The following is an 18,298-nucleotide window of genomic DNA, read 5'->3' as shown; positions in this document are numbered from 1 at the left end:
CCTTGTGACCAAGGTTAAATCTGCTGTTGCCGTGGAGAGATGTTGTTTCATGTCCAAGGATCAGTATCGTTTTGTCATTAATTCTTCGTTGTAGATAGGTCATGGCTCACGTTACTATTCCACTTACTTACTATTACTACGGGAATGAGAAATTATGTGGAATTCCTTTTGTTCTGTTTTTTGAAGGTACTGTATGTGGTAATGTATTACACGTGGAAGCTAGGAGGACATACATAACGTGTTAATAAGTTTGTGTGTGGGCCTAATGAATAATTATCAAAGGCTACTTGATATTCTCTTTCATTACTTTTCATCTCTAAGCCACTTACAAATTTATCGTGTTTTCATAGTCTGCATTCGTAGTTGATGGGAGCACAATTCACTGAATACATTCGGCCTTTCGTGGAATCGTAATTCAGCTAAGCTAACATCGGCAGATGTTCATTCATTTCTTATTTCTTTGCGTGCCTATTATGGCAAGTATGCGAACTTGAATTTTGGAAATTTGTCACTCAGGTAAAATAGAAAGGGACGCTGTCAGCAGCTCGGAGAGCGCACCACCAGCCCATCAGAGAAGTGCTCGTGACGTCACAGCCACGGTCAATGGTCCTGCCGCGTCTGCAGAAAAACGGCTTCTACCCAACTCGAGTGCTTTTCTGCTGCCAGCCGTGATAGTCTAGTGGTTAGGACATTGCGTTGTGGCCGCAAGAACCCAGGTTCGAATCCTGGTCACGGCATTGGGGTGACATTTTTATTAAAATTTCTAAGCAACTGGCAATTCCACTCACTGCTTATCGACAACAACAATATACTGCATACAGTTATCTTTCAGTGAATTTTTACCGTCTTCAGTGCCTTCCCTTTACTTTCAGAGACATAACGGCTAAAAAGTTGGGACGCCTTCCAAAAATCACAAGGAAGTCCGCGGCCAGTCTCGGCAGTTACAGCAGTCTTCTACACTGAAATTAAAACACCTAAAATTACTCTTTGGATTGAGTTCGTGATCGACTAATTGCTGATTTTACAGCTTTTCCCTATCAGCACAGAAACGGTACGCTATCCACATTCTAGTTGCAGTGGCAAACAACGAGTCTGTCAAAGTTTTAGAAATGATGCAAAGGGTGTGAACTGAAGAAATTTCTTACTTCTATGGAGAGCCAATCGAAAGACTATGTTGTCATTAATTTAGCTGTTCATGTCCCTACTTTCTATCTTGAAACAGACACGATACAATATTTCATCTTTCTGTTCACTCAGTGGTGATCATGTTTAATAGATTACGTTAATTATATACAACTGTTTTTTATAATTTGTCAGCGACACGAAACATTATTTAAATTAACAATTATTAACGGCCCTCCCTGGTTTCGCACGGGTAGTACTAAGTATCTACGACTGGACGACTTGTTTACAATATGCGATGACACACACGAAGCGTCCTCGTCAGTCTCTCTGTCTGTTAGTGAAAACCACACCACAATCCTTGCAGTGGTTCCTAAGAGTTTACAATATTTGTAGATTCTGACAAGCTGCGCTGTTCTCTATAGCTTGCCGGTGTGACCGTGCAGTTCTAGGCACTTCAGTCTGGAACCGCGTGACCGCTACGGTCGCAGGTTCGAATCCTGCCTCGGGCATGGATGTGTGTGATGTCCTTAGGTTAGTTAGGTTTAATTAATTGTAAGTTCTAGGCGACTGATGACCTCAGAAGTTAAGTCTCATAGTGCTCAGAGCCATTTGAACCATTTTTTTCGTTCTCTATAGTTGCGGCGGATGTTCACTTTCTTTACCCGCCAAATGCCGCCACCTCTGCAGTTGACTAGCTGGTAGCTCCCATCATTGCCACACGATGTCAGATAAAAATGTGTATATTAAACACTCATCGGTAATTATTGATTATAAATATATATGGGCACTACGTCAGTAGTGTGTGGTATAAGTACAGAATTTGGGTCTGACGAGTCTGTGCCGGTTTGCTCACCGCGGTACCCGGCACGCATAGTGGTCAGCGCAACTACCTAGTAAACAAGGGACTTGGGTTCGCATCCCGGTCTGGCACAGATTTTCATATTGTTCCATGGATATAAATCAGTGCCTACTTGCAGCTAAAGTGTTCGATTGTATTTTGAATAACATCATTTTAGGTATTAGTGCGAGTCATTATGAAACACTAAAAACAACTAAATCTCCGACGCGTTGAGCGTCTTTACAGCGATCCTCTTCAGTGCGACTGACTTGTGGATTTTGCTGATGGTCATATACTCTCTCACTTCGGTTATCAAGTCGCTATAGGGGTCACATTCTGGGATACCGTTGTACAGTTCGAAGCAGAGACTGGACTGGGATGCTTCAAGCTGGTATTCCTCCAATCAAACTAAGAATTCTCCAAGGGGATACCAGACTGGGACATCGATAGCCACCTGACAACCGAAATAAGACAGTGTACAGCGGACACTTGATTTAGGGGTAACACCTTCGATTAGTAATCAAAAAGTGTTAGATATCGGATTCGGGCCCTTCCACTGCTTAAATTGTAAACACAAAACACCAGCAATTGAGGCCAAAGACTTCCGGTGAGAAGTAATTCTCATTGTGCCAATGGCTTTCTCAAAGAAGGCGGAAGAGCGGAAAGAGGATCAGGGCATTCTCCTGTCCTTTGGATGAGAAACTGCTCCTAAAGGACGAGTCAATATTAACCCACGGCATGAGGATGCAGAAGGCAATGGAAGCCACAGCATTAAACACACATTCGTGTATCCACAGGATATGTGGCTTGTATTTGAAAAAGTGTCATGATGGTCTCCACATTGGCAAATTATTGCGGAAGTTCTACTGAATGAGGAAATACTCTTGAAATTCACTGAGACTATAGATTTCGCGATAAGGAATGACTCAGTAGGCAGTTCAGTTGAAGATGAGTGGACAACTCTAAACAGGACAATCAGAGAAGTTGGAAAGACACAGCGAATATAAAGAAGATAAATACGAACAAACCTTGGATAACAGTAGAAATACTTCAGTCAGTAGATGGAAGAAGAAAGTACAAAATCGTTCAGGGAAATTCAGGAATGTAGAAATACAAGTCACTTAGGAAATAAATAGAAAGCGCAGGGAAACTAAGGCGAAATAGCTACATGAAAAATGTCAATCAGTCGAAAAAAATGATTGTCGGAATGACTGTCACAGCATATAGCAAAGTGAAAATAATCTCAGGTGAACCTAAAGGCAAGTGCGGTTACATTAAGAACCAATGGAAATTCGGCTGTTAAATGGAGAGGTGAGGATGGTGGAAACCGTGCACCGAAGGCCTCTGTAGGGTGGAGTACTTGTCTGGGGGACGTGATGAAGAAAGAAACAGAAGACTGCATATAAGAGACAGGGGATGCACTATTACAACCGGAATTCAAAGGAATTTTGTAAGAATTAAAATCATATAAGAGATAAGAGAGGCATAACATTTCATCGAAATTTATGAAACCCTTGGGGAAAGTGGCAACAAAACGATTATTCACGTAGGTGTGTGGGATGTATGAGAGTGGCTATATACCATCAGACTTTGGGGAAAGGGTTCCAATGGCACTAGAAAGGCAGTTCCGAATTTTGGTTGGTAATCAAAGCAAGACTAAAGAAAAATCGAGACATTTTGATAGAATTTGTCGGCCTGGGCGAAGTGTTCGACAATCAGAAGCGGTGCAAGATGTTAGAAATTCTGAGAAAAATAGGGGTAAGCTGCTGGGAAATACAGGTAATATACAATATGTACAAGAACTATGAGGGAACAGTAAGAGCGGGCCGGCCGCTGTGGCCGAGCGGTTATAGGCACTTTAGTCCGGAACCGCGCTGCTACTGCGGTCGCAGGTTCGAATCCTGCCTCCGGCATGGATGTCTATGATGTCCTTTGGTTAGTTAGATTTAAGTAGTTCTAAGTCTAGGGGACTGATGACATCAGATGTTAAGGCCCATAGTGTTTAGAGCCATTTGAACCAGTGAGCGCGGAAAACAAAGAACAAAGTGCTCGGATTAAAAAGTGTGTAGGAAAGGGATGTAGTCTTTAACCACACTGTTCAGTCTATACATCGAAGGACATCAGTGTTAAGATTCACTAAAGGCGTTGTCATCCTTAGTGAAAGCGAGGAAGAGTTACAGCAATGGAATGAACAGTCTAATGATCACAGAATATGGATTTAGGGTATACTGAGGAAAGAGAAGTAATGAGAAGCATCAGAAACGGAAAAGCGAGAAATTTAACATCGGAGCTGGTGGTCACGAAGCAGATGTATATGTCGTGTGACTAGGGCCTCCCGTCGGGTAGACCGTTCGTCGCCGGGTGCAAGTCTTTCAATTTGTCGCCACTTAGGCGACTTGTGCGTCGATGGGGATTAAATGATGATGATTTGGGCAACACAACACCCAATCCCTGCGCGGAGAAAATCTCCGACCCAGCCGGGAATCTAACCCGGGCCCTTACGATTGACATTCTGTCGCGGTGACCACTCAGCTACGGGGGGCAGACACGAAGCAGATGAAGTTACGGAATTCTGCTGCCTAGGCAGCAATATAACCCATGATGGACGGAGCACAGAGGACATAAAAAGCAGACTAGCACTTTCAAAAAGAACTTTACTAGTATTAAACACAGGTCTTAATTTGAGGAAAAAATTCTGACAACGTGCGTTTGGAGCACAGCATTATTTGGCCACAAGACATGGACAGTGAGAAAATTGGAACAGAGAACAGTGGATGTATTTGAGATGTGGTGCTACAGAACAATGTTAAAATGTGGACTGCTCCAGAGAATCGGCGGGGAGAGTAATGTTCGGGAAGCACTGACAAGAAGGGGGGGCGGGATGATAGGAAATCTGTTAAGACGTGCATGGTACTAGAGAGAGCTCTAGGGTGCAAAAACTGTAGATGAGGACAGATGTTGGAAATACATCCGACAAATAACTGAAGACGTAGGTTTCATGTGCTACTATGAGATGAAGATGTTAGCACAGGAGAGGAATCCGTGGCGGGTGGCATCAAACCAGTCAGAGCACTGACGACTATGCCCGCTTCCACCCCCCCCCCCCTTCCACCCCCTTTCCCGGAAAAATGAAATAAAACAAGAGGCAGCAGGAGAGGAATCTAGCCGTTAGTTGCCTCCATGAGGAACGCTTCAAAGACTGTTGGAATCTTGGTATTTCATTTTGTTTTGTTTTGTTTCGTAATGAAGCGGCCTAACACCCAAAATGATTTTACACAAATTTCTTTTGTAGTACAGTGTTTATGGCGAAAGCTACTTCAACTTCATGTAACTTAAGTCACATGATCATTTATAATGTATACGTCGCCTTTGTAGAAAGTGGTCCAAAAGTGGTGTTTTATTTTTGAGATGCAGATCCTTATTCTTTTCTAAAAGGCAGGCTAATGCCGAAATGAATAACATAAAAGTTTGCTTGGAAGTAAAATTATACATTAAAAGAAGAGTACATATTGCTGAAGAGAGCTCCACAGTTCGCCAGTGTTATGGGCCGTGAGCGGCTTTAAGCTGGCCCTGAAACAGATTGGTTTCCGATGAGTTTTTTGTTCCACATACTATGGTATATACTTTGTAAACTATCGAAATGGTTGCAAGCTGTTGGTTTCAAAAAGACTTTCTAATATTTTATCTTTAAGTGAGTTATAGGTTGCTGGTGAGGTGCAAAGTCTCTCTATGCAGTGTTTCCTTCCGCTACGCAAGTGACATCTTTGGATACATAGCGAAAGCCTATTTCTGCCCTGCAATTTGGAGGTTGTTCCCTGCTGATAAATCCGTAATACGGTGCTTAGCTATTTAGGTTGTCTATGTGAATGAAGCTAAACTATGAACTGTTATTCTGCAAATGCTGGGGTTAATTACGTACTTCTCATCATGTGGACGATGCCTGCACTATCTTGGTTCTGATAGTTGAGATGTCTTTGTGTTGCATTTTACTTCAAAGGACATTTCTGGGCTGCTACATACGATTTTCCGCTGTCTACATATGTTTCCCTTGAGACCAAGGTTAAATCTCCTGATAGAATCGAGAGCTATTGTTCCACGTTCAAGGCTAAATATCAGTATGTCATCCAAGTATATAGGTCATGCCTCACGTTACTATTACACTTATTTACTATTCTTACAGGAATATGAGGCTTTGTGGAGTTCCTTTTTGTTCTGTTTTTTGAAGACATGTGGTACTCGATTACCGGTGGTCCCTTAGTGGGCCTATGTGTTCGCTGAGTGAATAATAATCAAAGGCTGCTTCATATTCGCCGTAATTAGTTTTCATCCTGAAGCCACTTAAAAGTTTATCACGTTTTCGTTGTCAAACTGCATGTGGTCTCTTTTTATTTATCGGAATTCGTAGTTGATGATAGCAATACTCATTGAATACGCGTGTCCTAGTGGAATCGTTATTCAGATAAGCTGGCATCAGCAAATGTTACATTCATCTAGTATTTCTTTTCGCGCATTTTACAGCAAGTACGCGCTGGGTGTGAGCCACTGAGAACGAAATGCGAGGCCATTGTGATTAAATCTTGTTACGAATAGGTGTCGTACTAAATAATGTTGCACTGTTAACACCTGCATTACATGCAATTTCTCTGTAAGAGAAGATGCGCTATATTTTCAGGCTGCATTAGCATGTTCCAACCTCTTGGTCGTTATTTGGGATTACTTAAAATCTTGTTCAGGTTCCCCTTGTATTCCTCGTGGAGCTATGAATGTTTTCTCTACTTCGAAACATCTCTCTAACAGAAGTCAGATTGGGTTATTTCTCATTTCTGAGCGAAAATTTTGTACACGAAGGAAAATATTTTCAGGGCATTAACACCGAGGCCATACCAGTTAAGTACATTACTAAGTTTAGACAGGAGTAGGGGGCTTTCAATGTAAGTGGACGGGATTGAAGGAGCACGAACTAACTTTTACCTTAATAACCTTCCTTTCACTTTATTTCATTTTTCTAAAGTGAATTTTGGAAATTTAGCGCTCAGGGAAAATAGAAAGACAACACCGTCACCCCCATTCTGTGGCGCTCTGCCTGTCCACCAGTTTTGGTCCGGAGAAAGCGCCGCGGCTCACCAGAGAACTGCTCGTGACGTCACAGCCACGGTCAGTGGTCCTGCCGCGTCTGTAGAAACACGGCTTCTACCCAACTCGAGTGCTTTTCTGCTGCCAGCCGTGATAGTCTAGTGGTTAGGACATTGCGTTGTGGCCGCAAGAACCCAGGTTCGAATCCTGGTCACGGCATTGGGGTGATATTTTTATTCATATTTCTAAGCAACTAACAAATCCACTCACTGCTTATCGACAGCAACAATATACTGCACCCGGTTATCTTTCAGTGAATGTTTACCGTCATCAGTGGCTTCCCTTTACTTTCTGTCGAATAAGGGGTAAAAAGTTGGAGCGCCTTTTTAAAATCACTGTGAAGCTCGTCACCACTCTTGGCAACTACAGCAAGCTACTGCATTTCAATTCAAACACCTAAAATAGTCCCTGCTTCAAAATGGTTCAAATGGCTCTGAGCACTATGGGACTTAACATCTATGGTCATCAGTCCCCTAGAACTTAGAACTACTTAAACCTAACTAACCTAAGGACAACACACAACACACAGTCATCACGAGGCAGAGAAAAATACTCCCTGGAATTAATTGGTGCTCGGTTAATTGCTAATTTTGCAACTGATGTCTATAACCAAGAAAAGGTACCTTGTCCACGGTCTAGTTGCAGTGGCAACCAAAAGTTTGTCAAAGTGTAAAAAATGATGCAAGGTGTATATAATGACGACATGTGTTACTTCTGTTGTCATTATTTTAGCGCAACTCGAACTCGGGACTTTTGCCTTTCGCGGGCAAGTGCTCTACCTTCTGAGCTACCGAAGCACGACTCACGTCCGGTACTCACAGCTTTACTTCTGCCAGTATCTCGTCTCCTACCTTCCAAACTTTACAGAGGCTCTTCTGCGCACACTCCGCTGCAGAGTGAAAACTCATTCTGGAAACATCCCCCAGGATGTGGCTAAGCCATGTCTCCGCAATATCCTTTCTTTCACGAGTGCTAGTTCTGCAAGGTTCGCAGGAGAGCTTCTGTTAAGTTTGGAAGCTAGGAGACGAGGTACTGGCAGAACTAAAGCTGTGAGGACAAAGCGTGAGTCGTGCTTGGGTAGCTCAGTTGGTAGAGCACTTGCCCGCGTAAGACAAAGGTCCCGAGTTCGAGTCTCGGTCCAGCACACAGTCTTAATCTGCCAGGAAGTTTCATATCAGCGCACACTCCGCTGCAGAGTGAAAATCTTTCTGGAAACACCTGGACGTTATTCAGCGTTGTCAGAAAAAGCCTGTAAAGCTTGTAAGGGTGTTTCAGGGTAGATTGCACTGAGAAATAATTATTTCAAAAAATTCGATGAGTCGCGCTGTTTCCGAGTTCATTAGCACTGAAGTTAGCCAATCACGCAGTTGCGCTCGTAAATTCAAGCAGCCCTCCAGAGGCAGTGCCACGAAGCATCATGTACTTCCTTTGGTTTCCTTAAACCGAACAGGAACAGTTATAAGAAAAATTGTGCATGGGACGATAGTAAGGATCGAACCTGAGTCAAAGGCTGAGCAGTCTCGTGCGCTATCATCTACACTGTGACAACAACTGACTTTAATTGTATCTGGCGGCACACTTGAAATTGCTCTCGAAGGGCCTGGTGGGCTAACTTCAAAGCTAATTCACTCGAAGACGGTGCAACGTATCAAACTGTTTTCGCAACAAGTACTTCTCAGGACAGTCTACACTGCAACAGCCTAACAAGCTTTTCAGACTTTCTCACCATCCTGCATATGATATGCAGCAGATACTTAAGTCGTAATGTTGCAAAAAGTGACATATCGGCCTGGAGCACTAACATGCTACAATGCAATAATTAACACCGGTTCCAGTAAAGAAGGCAGAACTGTGATACCACCTAAAGAAAATATCACAGACCGTAATACTGAAAATCTTCTTAACAGCAGACGGGCGTAGCGGTCGCAGTAAATAACAACAGAACAATCAACTTTTATCAGCCTTCAAAAACAGGGAAAGACAGCAGCTAGTACAATTCTTCAAAGAACTGATAATACCACTGTTTGCAATGGGCCATGCTCACACACTTGCTGGTGATTTTAAGTGGTCCCTTAATCGAAAAGATAATACGCTAATAAATTAATGGAGCTTGAAAACGTTAGGACTTGTCAACACGTGGCAGAATCTCCACGTTTACTAGTTATTCTAGCTATTATGCTGCCACTTCCACCGTGTACAAGAAATAGTGTAAATTACCATATACAGGAGAGGTATCACAGGACCCGCCAGGATAGCCGAGAGCGCTAACGCGCTGCCTCCTGGACTCGGGCTGGCGCGCCTGCCCTGGATCGAATCTGCCCGGCGGATTAACGACATGGGCCGGTGTGCCGGCCAGCCTGGATGTGGTTTTTAGGCGGTTTTCCAAATCCCGCTAGGTGAATACCGGGCTGATCCCCACGCTCCGCCTCAGTTACACTACTCGCCGACATCTGAACTCGTTCGCACTATTCCAGGGATTACACTAGACGCAAACAGCTGGGGTACACAAATTCCGTCCTTTGGGGTACAGGGTGGCGGTAGGGAGGGTATCCGGTCACCTCTTCATCCTAACCTTGCCAAATCCGTTCCTAACAATGCCGACCCTGCGTCAGTGAGGTGACGTGACACCAGTGAAAGAAAGAAAGTCATCACTAACAGTGGGGTATACAAAATTACCTGTTCTGTTTGTGACACGTTTTACATTGATCAGTCAGGCAGAGACGTAGCAGCTAGGCTGGTTGAACATAAACGCAGGTGGAGGCTGCAGACTTCACACTCCACATTTACTGAGCATGTATTGAGTGAGAGTCACAACTACCAGCCATAATCCCATGTCCTTCACTTAGCGAACAAAGGACATAAGCTCAATCTGCTGGAAGCCCTGGAAATTAACATCATATAGCTCACAGTCCAGATCCAGTCTTAAACGACCAGACACAGCTTAATACTTCATCTTGTCTACACTGCACATAATCCTCTGTTTTACATTATTTCCATCATATTCCCCCATTGTCCTTTATTCATAGTTCTTCTATTTTATTGAAATTGCCTACATAATCCATATAGTCCGTAATTACAATCTTTAAGTATTTCTTTTAATTGTTACTTGTATTATTTCCATGTTTAATACCTCTTGAAGTTGTCAAATACTGTTTTTGTTTTGTTTAGTTAATATTTTTAATGAAAATTATTGCATACGGACAGGTTTTGAGTATACAGCTAACATTACTCCTGTAAGCTCTCTTTATCTTTGTATAGTGTTCAATTTTTTAGTTTTTACTATGCAGTACCGCCACATTGTCAAAGATGGCATTTACTTCATATTTCCTCACATTCCTCCAGTTTCCTGCATTTATTCATTTCTCTTTATCCTATTAATATTGCTTAAGATATTAAAATATTCTGTAGTTGCAATGCATGATTCTTTCTTTTAATTGCTTTGTGTTTTATACCTCTTGAAGTAGCCTTTGCAAGTACTAAGTTTATTTTATTTACTTTTGTTTATTAATATAAACTGTTATGTAGGCATGCTTTCCCAGTTTTGTGTTAGTTTTTCCTGTTTTCTCCATTTATATTTATTTATTTATTGATCAACTTTTTTTTTTACATTGAATTACCGTCACACTGTCATTTACTGTGCGTTTCGGCTTCCATCTAGATAAGTAACTTCTTTTCCAATGTCTTTTACAACACTGAAATTTCTTTGTCGACGACAGTCTGTAAATGACTGATGAAGGCCTTGTAAGCCGCAAACCGGTTACCACAATAAATTAATACTGTAGAACAATAGTAAACTAGCAGTTTTCATTTATTATTCAGCAAGCCGTTCAGACGGGATATGTGCAACAGCTAATGTGAAGCAACATGTCCTACGGTCGGAAATATGGCCAACCGTATTTTGTGATCATGTGGTGACATTTGTGCTACTAATATAGCTACACAAGAAAACTATAAAGGAAACGGACAGTGGAAACTTCGTGTGGATCATTTATTGGATCCTGGGAGTTGCGCAGCGTTTAACACTAACGTGGGATGAGAGTGTTAAATGGTTACCAAAGTACAGTTCATCGATCCGTTGGTGGATAAAGTGTGGCAAACCTGCTGTAACGAGGACCCTGAAAACTGCTCCCGCTAGAAAAATGCCTAGCAGAACAAAAGAGTGAAATATCATTTTCAGTGCCTAAGAAAGTTGTGCAAAAAGACTCAATAATAATTCAAAATTATGTTCCGAACAAAAGAATAGAATTTGAAACATTAATTTTAAAAATAAAGCAAACTGGAGGGTACAAAATTAGGATAGGACTGCAGAAACACCATCCAAAAGGAAACGACCTTAATATATCATACACTCCTGGAAATGGAAAAAAGAACACATTGACACCGGTGTGTTAGACCCACCATACTTGCTCCGGATACTGCGAGAGGGCTGTACAAGCAATGATCACACGCACGGCACAGCGGACACACCAGGAACCACGGTGTTGGCCGTCGAATGGCGCTAGCTGCGCAGCATTTGTGCACCGCCGCCGTCAGTGTCAGCCAGTTTGCCGTGGCATACGGAGCTCCATCGCAGTCTTTAACACTGGTAGCATGCCGCGACAGCGTGGACGTGAACCGTATGTGCAGTTGACGGACTTTGAGCGAGGGCGTATAGTGGGCATGCGGGAGGCCGGGTGGACGTACCGCCGAATTGCTCAACACGTGGGGCGTGAGGTCTCCACAGTACATCGATGTTGTCGCCAGTGGTCGGCGGAAGGTGCACGTGCCCGTCGACCTGGGACCGGACCGCAGCGACGCACGGATGCACGCCAAGACCGTAGGATCCTACGCAGTGCCGTACGGGACCGCACCGCCACTTCCCAGCAAATTAGGGACACTGTTGCTCCTGAGGTATCGGCGAGGACCATTCGCAACCGTCTCCATGAAGCTGGGCTACGGTCCCGCACACCGTTAGGCCGTCTTCCGCTCACGCCCCAACATCGTGCAGCCCGCCTCCAGTGGTGTCGCGACAGGCGTGAATGGAGGGACGAATGGAGACGTGTCGTCTTCAGCGATGAGAGTCGCTTCTGCCTTGGAGCCAATGATGGTCGTATGCGTGTTTGGCGCCGTGCAGGTGAGCGCCACAATCAGGGCTGCATATGACCGAGGCACACAGGGCCAACATCCGGCATCATGGTGTGGGGAGCGATCTCCTACACTGGCCGTACACCTCTGGTGATCGTCGAGGGGACACTGAATAGTGCACGGTACATCCAAACCGTCATCGAACCCATCGTTCTACCATTCCTAGACCGGCAAGGGAACTTGCTGTTCCAACAGGACAATGCACGTCCGCATGTATCCCGTGCCACCCAACGTGCTCTAGAAGGTGTAAGTCAACTACCCTGGCCAGCAAGATCTCCGGATCTGTCCCCCATTGAGCATGTTTGGGACTGGATGAAGCGTCGTCTCACGCGGTCTGCAGGTCCAGCACGAACCCTGGTCCAACTGAGGCGCCAGGTGGAAATGGCATGGCAGGCCGTTCCACAGGACTACATCCAGCATCTCTACGATCGTCTCCATGGGAGAATAGCAGCCTGCATTGCTGCGAAAGGTGGATATACACTGTACTAGTGCCGACATTGTGCATGCTCTGTTGCCTGTGTCTATGTGCTTGTGGTTCTGTCAGTGTGATCATGTGATGTATCTGACCCCAGGAATGTGTCAATAAAGTCTCCCCTTCCTGGGACAATGAATTCACGGTGTTCTTATTTCAATTTCCAGGAGTGTATAAGGAAAGAGAACAAAACGAACACTAGGAAAACTGTCACAGAAGTGAAAACCACTGTCCAAACAATGTGAGATAAAATAGGAAATGCATAATCATTTTACAGATATATTAGCCACCAAAACAACAGAAGAAATGGCACAAATAGACATCACAGTAACGATACCACGATGGCTTAGTATGGTGGAAGCAAACACTTCACTATCGAGACAGCTCTGAACGAAGTAGAGAAGCCCAAAGAACAAACAACCAGGTCACGACGGACTATCTGCAGAAATATATGAAACCACTGGACAAAAATAATTGTGAAAATAGCGTGCATTTGCAATGAAACCATGAATTCCAGTACTATTGTAACGGGGGAGTGGTTCTAGCCTCAAGAACTCAGGAGTCAAGGCCATGGGAAATCTCAGACCTATTAAGTTACTTGAACGGTCCATAAGTAAAAATTATCAATATACCGTAATATTACACGCAACTGAGGAAGACAGGACTACAAAAGTTAAAGATTACTTAAAAAGCGTTTACAAAATCTTCGCACTAGTCATAGCGCAAAAATTGCACTCAATAATCAACACATACACAGGACCATACCAAACGGGAAAGATAGAAAGAAAACCAAAGAAAAACTTGGAATAGTTATTAAAGTACAGGGAGAAGAAAAAAATCTTTGACGTTTGCCGATAACATTGGAATTCTGTCAGAAACAGCATAGCATTTGGAAGAGCAGTTGACCTGGACGGACGGTGTTTTGAAAAGATGACCATCAACAAAACCAAAACAAGGATAATGGAATGTAGTCGAATTAAATCAGATGATGCTAACAGAGTCAGATTAGGAAATGAGGCCCTTAAAGTAATAGATTAAATTTGCTATTTGGGCAGCAAAATAACTGAGGATGGCCGAAGCAGAGACGATATAAAACGTAGACTGACAGTGACAAGAAAAGCATTTCTAAAGAAAAAAAATCTGTTAACATCGAATATAGATTTAAGTGTTAGGAAGTCTTTTCTGAAAGTATTTGTCTGGGGTGTAGCGATGTGTGGAAGTGAAACATGGACGAAAAACGGTTTAGATAAAAAGAGAATGGAAGAAGCTTTCGAAATGCCGTGCTACAGAAGAACGCTAAAAATTAGATGGGTCGATCACGTAATTAATGAATTGGGGAGACAAGAAATTTGTGGCACAACTTTGCCAAACGAAGGGATTGGTTGATAGAACACATTCTGTGACATCAAGGGATCACTCGTATCACCAGTTTAGTATTCGAGAAAACTGGTGGGGGGGAGGCGGAGGTAGTTAAAATCGTAGACGGAGACCAAGAGATGAATACTGTAAGCAGATTCAGGAATATGTAGGATGCAGTAGTTATTCGGAGATGAAGAGGCTTGCACCGGATAGAGTAGCATGGAGAGCCGACCAACCAGACTACAATAACAATTAAAAGATTTATCAAATCTTAAGTGAATGCAGAAATAGAGTATCATAACTGAAACTTGCAAAATTAGATACGCAACAGTACCAATTCATTACGAAGAAGCGTTTGACAGAGTAAAGCATTCATACCTTTTCAATATGATTCGTGCGATGAGTATTCCACAACAATTTATAGCCATGACAGAAAACGAATAGTACATGCAAAATTAATATAAATGACAACTAAGAAGCCTAATCAAGACAAGTAGCTCTGTCAGGCAAGGTTGTCCAATGGCTATGAAAGTTTTTACGATAGCTATGGAGCATCTCATTTTCGCACTAACGCACGAATTGCAGGGTTTGCAAACACATGGCAAAAAAATATGTAAATCATATGCTGAAGACGTACGATTCCTGGCCAAAAGTGAAAATGAAATAATTCTGCACTCCGCATTGCTAAGATGTATGACCTTGCATCCGGTGACAAGCTAAACAGAACTAAGTAAGGAATTACATCCATTGGCCGAGAAGATGAAGTCGGAGCTCAAGGACAACTAGTAAGGATTGACAAACTGAAATGCTTCGGAATAATCTACACGGGCAACATACGACTTAACAGTTGCCATCAACTACAGGAAAAAAAGTAAGAATATATTTTGATACACTTAATAACACAATATCACCATCTTTAATAGACAAAGGATCATCGAATAAAATACGCGAACTTTCTAAAGAATACTTTGATGCAGAAGTGTGTGTTAATAAGTTGCTGTTTGATTTTAAAATTTTTATTCTCACTTATTTATGCATTACATATGAAAATTTTTCTAGAGAACAAAGGTTTTAGCGTGGTGTTTGATACACACTGACGGATGTGTCAGGAGCCGAAGAAGACAAAACACATTACCGTATCTCCAAATATTAAGTTGTGTTCGATTTGTATTATTAGACCAAAATACGAGGGGGGTTCAATAAGTAATGCAACACGTTTTTTTTCTGAAATTTTGTTGGTTTTGATCAGGATTCCAATACATAACAGTAATCTCCACTTCTATGGTTATAAAACTCAATTTTTCAACATGCTCACTGTTCAGTCGACGCACTTACAGCACCTTAATGGGAGCGCCTGTATATTCCAATGGTTGACATGGGAACCAACGTCTTCCTGCATCAGTAACTAACCCATCATACACGTACTGCTTCCCGTGGAGTGCAGCCTTCATTGGTCCAAAAAGATGGAAGTCGGATGGTGCGAGATCCGAGATGTAAGCTGAATGAGGAAGAACATTCTAATGAAGTTTTGTGAGTTCCTCAAGGGCGAAAAGATTTGTGTAAGACCTTGCGTTGCCAGGCAGAAGGAGAAGTTCGTTCGCACTTTTGAGGCGACGAACACGCTAAAGTGGTTTCTTCAGTTTCCTAAGTGTAACAGAGTACACTTCAGATTTGATAGTCGCACCGTGATGGAGGAAATCAAACAGAACAACGCCTTCAGAGCCCTAGAAGGCCGTCATCGTGACTTCACCGGCTGAGAGCGCGGAGAGGTGGTGTGGCGTCACTCCATGAATTGCCGTTTGGTTTCCACTTCGAACTGATAAAAACACGTTCATCGCCTTTGAAGATGTGCGACAAAAAATTGTCAGTATCAGCCTCGTAACACGCAAGCAATTCAGCACAGGTGGTCCTCCATAGCTCTTTACGGTCTTCTGTTAAGCGGTATGGAACCCAGGTGGCACACGCATTTGAGCACCACAAAAAGTGAACGAGTGTATCAGCCCTACCAACAGAGAAGTTCATTTGAGCAGCGAGGCGTTTGATTGCGTTTCGTTGCTCACATCGAAGGAGACTGTCCGTACGTTCCAACACTGCAAAAGTTACAGGTGCGTGTAGTCGTCTGGCACTCGGGAGATGGGTCAGGTTTTGCACGACGTTGTTGCTGTGATCACAGACACCTCGCCCAACGGCTCTATTTCTTTTGTTCCCTGCCAGGTCTTCGTAGAGATTCTGCAAGCGTCTATGAATATCTGTAATGCTGCTGTTTTCCTCAAAAAAGGAAAATGAAGCACAGTGACAAGCCTCTGCTTGGAACGCACTTTCATTGCAGACGCCATTTTGAAGCACCGCCATCTATCGGAACTTCATGAAACTATGGCGGGAATGTTCCATGATGCCCCACAAAAAGGTCACATTTTTCACCAAAAATCGACGGAAAAGAAAATATATTGCACCACTTATTGAACAGGTCGAAGGAAAATACCTCATTGTTAGAAGTGGAGCTACTCTTCGCTTGTTTCTAATGTACGCAGGAAGGAAAGACAGATTATTTAATAATTGTCTGTTTCAACAAAAATGATTATTCAAACGGATGTTAGTAGTGCACTCTAGGATGTGTTTACCTGTATTCATAATCCAACATACAATTAAGAAGACATTGGTAGCAATGAAGAAGAAAGACGGGAAGAAAATGGTTATGACACTGTGTAGTGGCATGTTTTAGAATTTTTTTCCTGAGAAATCATAAGTTTTTCTAATGTAAAGTGTATATAACAACAAATTATCTTTCTTCTGTTCTGTGTTGTCGTTATTTTCCCTTTCATGGCGATCTTTGCTGTCTTGAGACAGATACGATAAATTTAATCTTTTCCTGTCATCAAAAATGATCCTGCTGATATGGCGTGGTAACGTCTAAAATACCCTCTGCCCATAATCGGGTCCTATTAAAATAAAGTGAATCGGTCTGAAATCTTCCTGCAGTATTTGAATGATCCTAACAGGAATATTTCGAATCGGTTCCCTTTATTTTGGTAGGGCCTGCTTATGGCCAGAGGGTACTTCAGATGCTACCACGTTGTACCCTCGATTCCTTTTTAGAACTGAAGCCGATGAAATATGGTATCGTACCTGTCTCCTATCACATGCCTTTTCCTACCTGCAATGTGAAGATATGCCCACTCTTTGAACTGAGTCACTTTTGTTACGGTCAGCAACACATGCAAAACCACAAGCGGGATTGAAATTTTACAAGCACTAGTGAAGAGAGGGTAGTACTTCCATCAGAAAGGAAGGAAAGCCAGTTTAACCTAAAAAGTGCAGGCATTTAGAGGACACTGGCTGAATATCAGTGTCGTCAAACACGGACGCAACAACGAATCCTCAGTCATTGCTCGCATCTACCTTCCCCGCCTCCTCTACGCCATAGGAAAAACACAACGGTTTTCTCGATCATCGGTCAACGGACTGGTTTGATGCAGCCCGCCACAATTTCCCTTCTTGTGGCAACCTCATCATCTCAGAGTAGCATATACAAACAGTCATTTATTTATTGGTGATATAGCAATCTTTGACTTCCCCTGCAATTTTTACTCTCCATAGATGGCACTGGTACAGTGGCTCCCTACCTGGGCGTAATTACCCCCTGAAGAGTAACATGAAATTTTCTGAGGGATAAAAACTAAACGATTCGATATTATTTCAGACAAGTAACTAAATTATTTTCAAAGCATCATTACTATTATGACAATTTTGTAAGACTCAGATACTGATTATATAACTTATTAATAATTACTTTCTCAGTTAGCAGCATTAATGCGGTGGAGGTTACAGGTTCTTCACATGGTCCACTCACTACACACATATGTTGTGGTTTGTCCTGTACATCGCTGATGATAAAAGTGAGGCATATACGTAACAAATGCTAAATATCGCAAGAAAACATCCTTTCCAAGTTACAGATAATATGTGCAGTAGACCAGAGAGTGATTAATTACTCGCTTCGAGAAAGATAAATAAATTGTATCTTTTCGTGCTTTCCCGACAGATCTGTTGCAAATACAATTTTCGATTTTACCGCCAGATCGTATCGAGTAAATGAATTACTTGACAGCATGACACAGCAGTAACTACATAAGGGCTACTATAATGCTTTACGCAGTATCATTATTAATGTTATTATTATTATTATTATTATTATTATTATTATTAGCTGTGATCAGACACAAATCATTAACAGCCTGAAGTCTTCC

The 18,298-nt window shown here is 42.6% G+C and overlaps 2 non-coding genes across 2 annotated transcripts; both read left to right on the top strand.

Annotated features, from left to right (window-relative positions):
• The first annotated feature begins 665 nt into the window (after positions 1–665).
• Trnah-gug (transfer RNA histidin (anticodon GUG)) lies at positions 666–737 on the top strand. Its single transcript has one exon. It is a non-coding gene; the product is annotated as a tRNA-His (tRNA).
• A 6,446-nt stretch (positions 738–7,183) lies between these two features.
• Positions 7,184–7,255, top strand: Trnah-gug (transfer RNA histidin (anticodon GUG)). The gene has a single exon. It is a non-coding gene; the product is annotated as a tRNA-His (tRNA).
• Positions 7,256–18,298: the final 11,043 nt, after the last annotated feature.

This window comes from Schistocerca gregaria, chromosome 2, assembly GCF_023897955.1.
Source record: "Schistocerca gregaria isolate iqSchGreg1 chromosome 2, iqSchGreg1.2, whole genome shotgun sequence".
Taxonomy (NCBI): domain Eukaryota; kingdom Metazoa; phylum Arthropoda; class Insecta; order Orthoptera; family Acrididae; genus Schistocerca; species Schistocerca gregaria.
The sequence above is the reverse complement of the archived record's forward strand: the minus strand, read 5'-3'. Positions and strand labels throughout refer to the sequence as shown.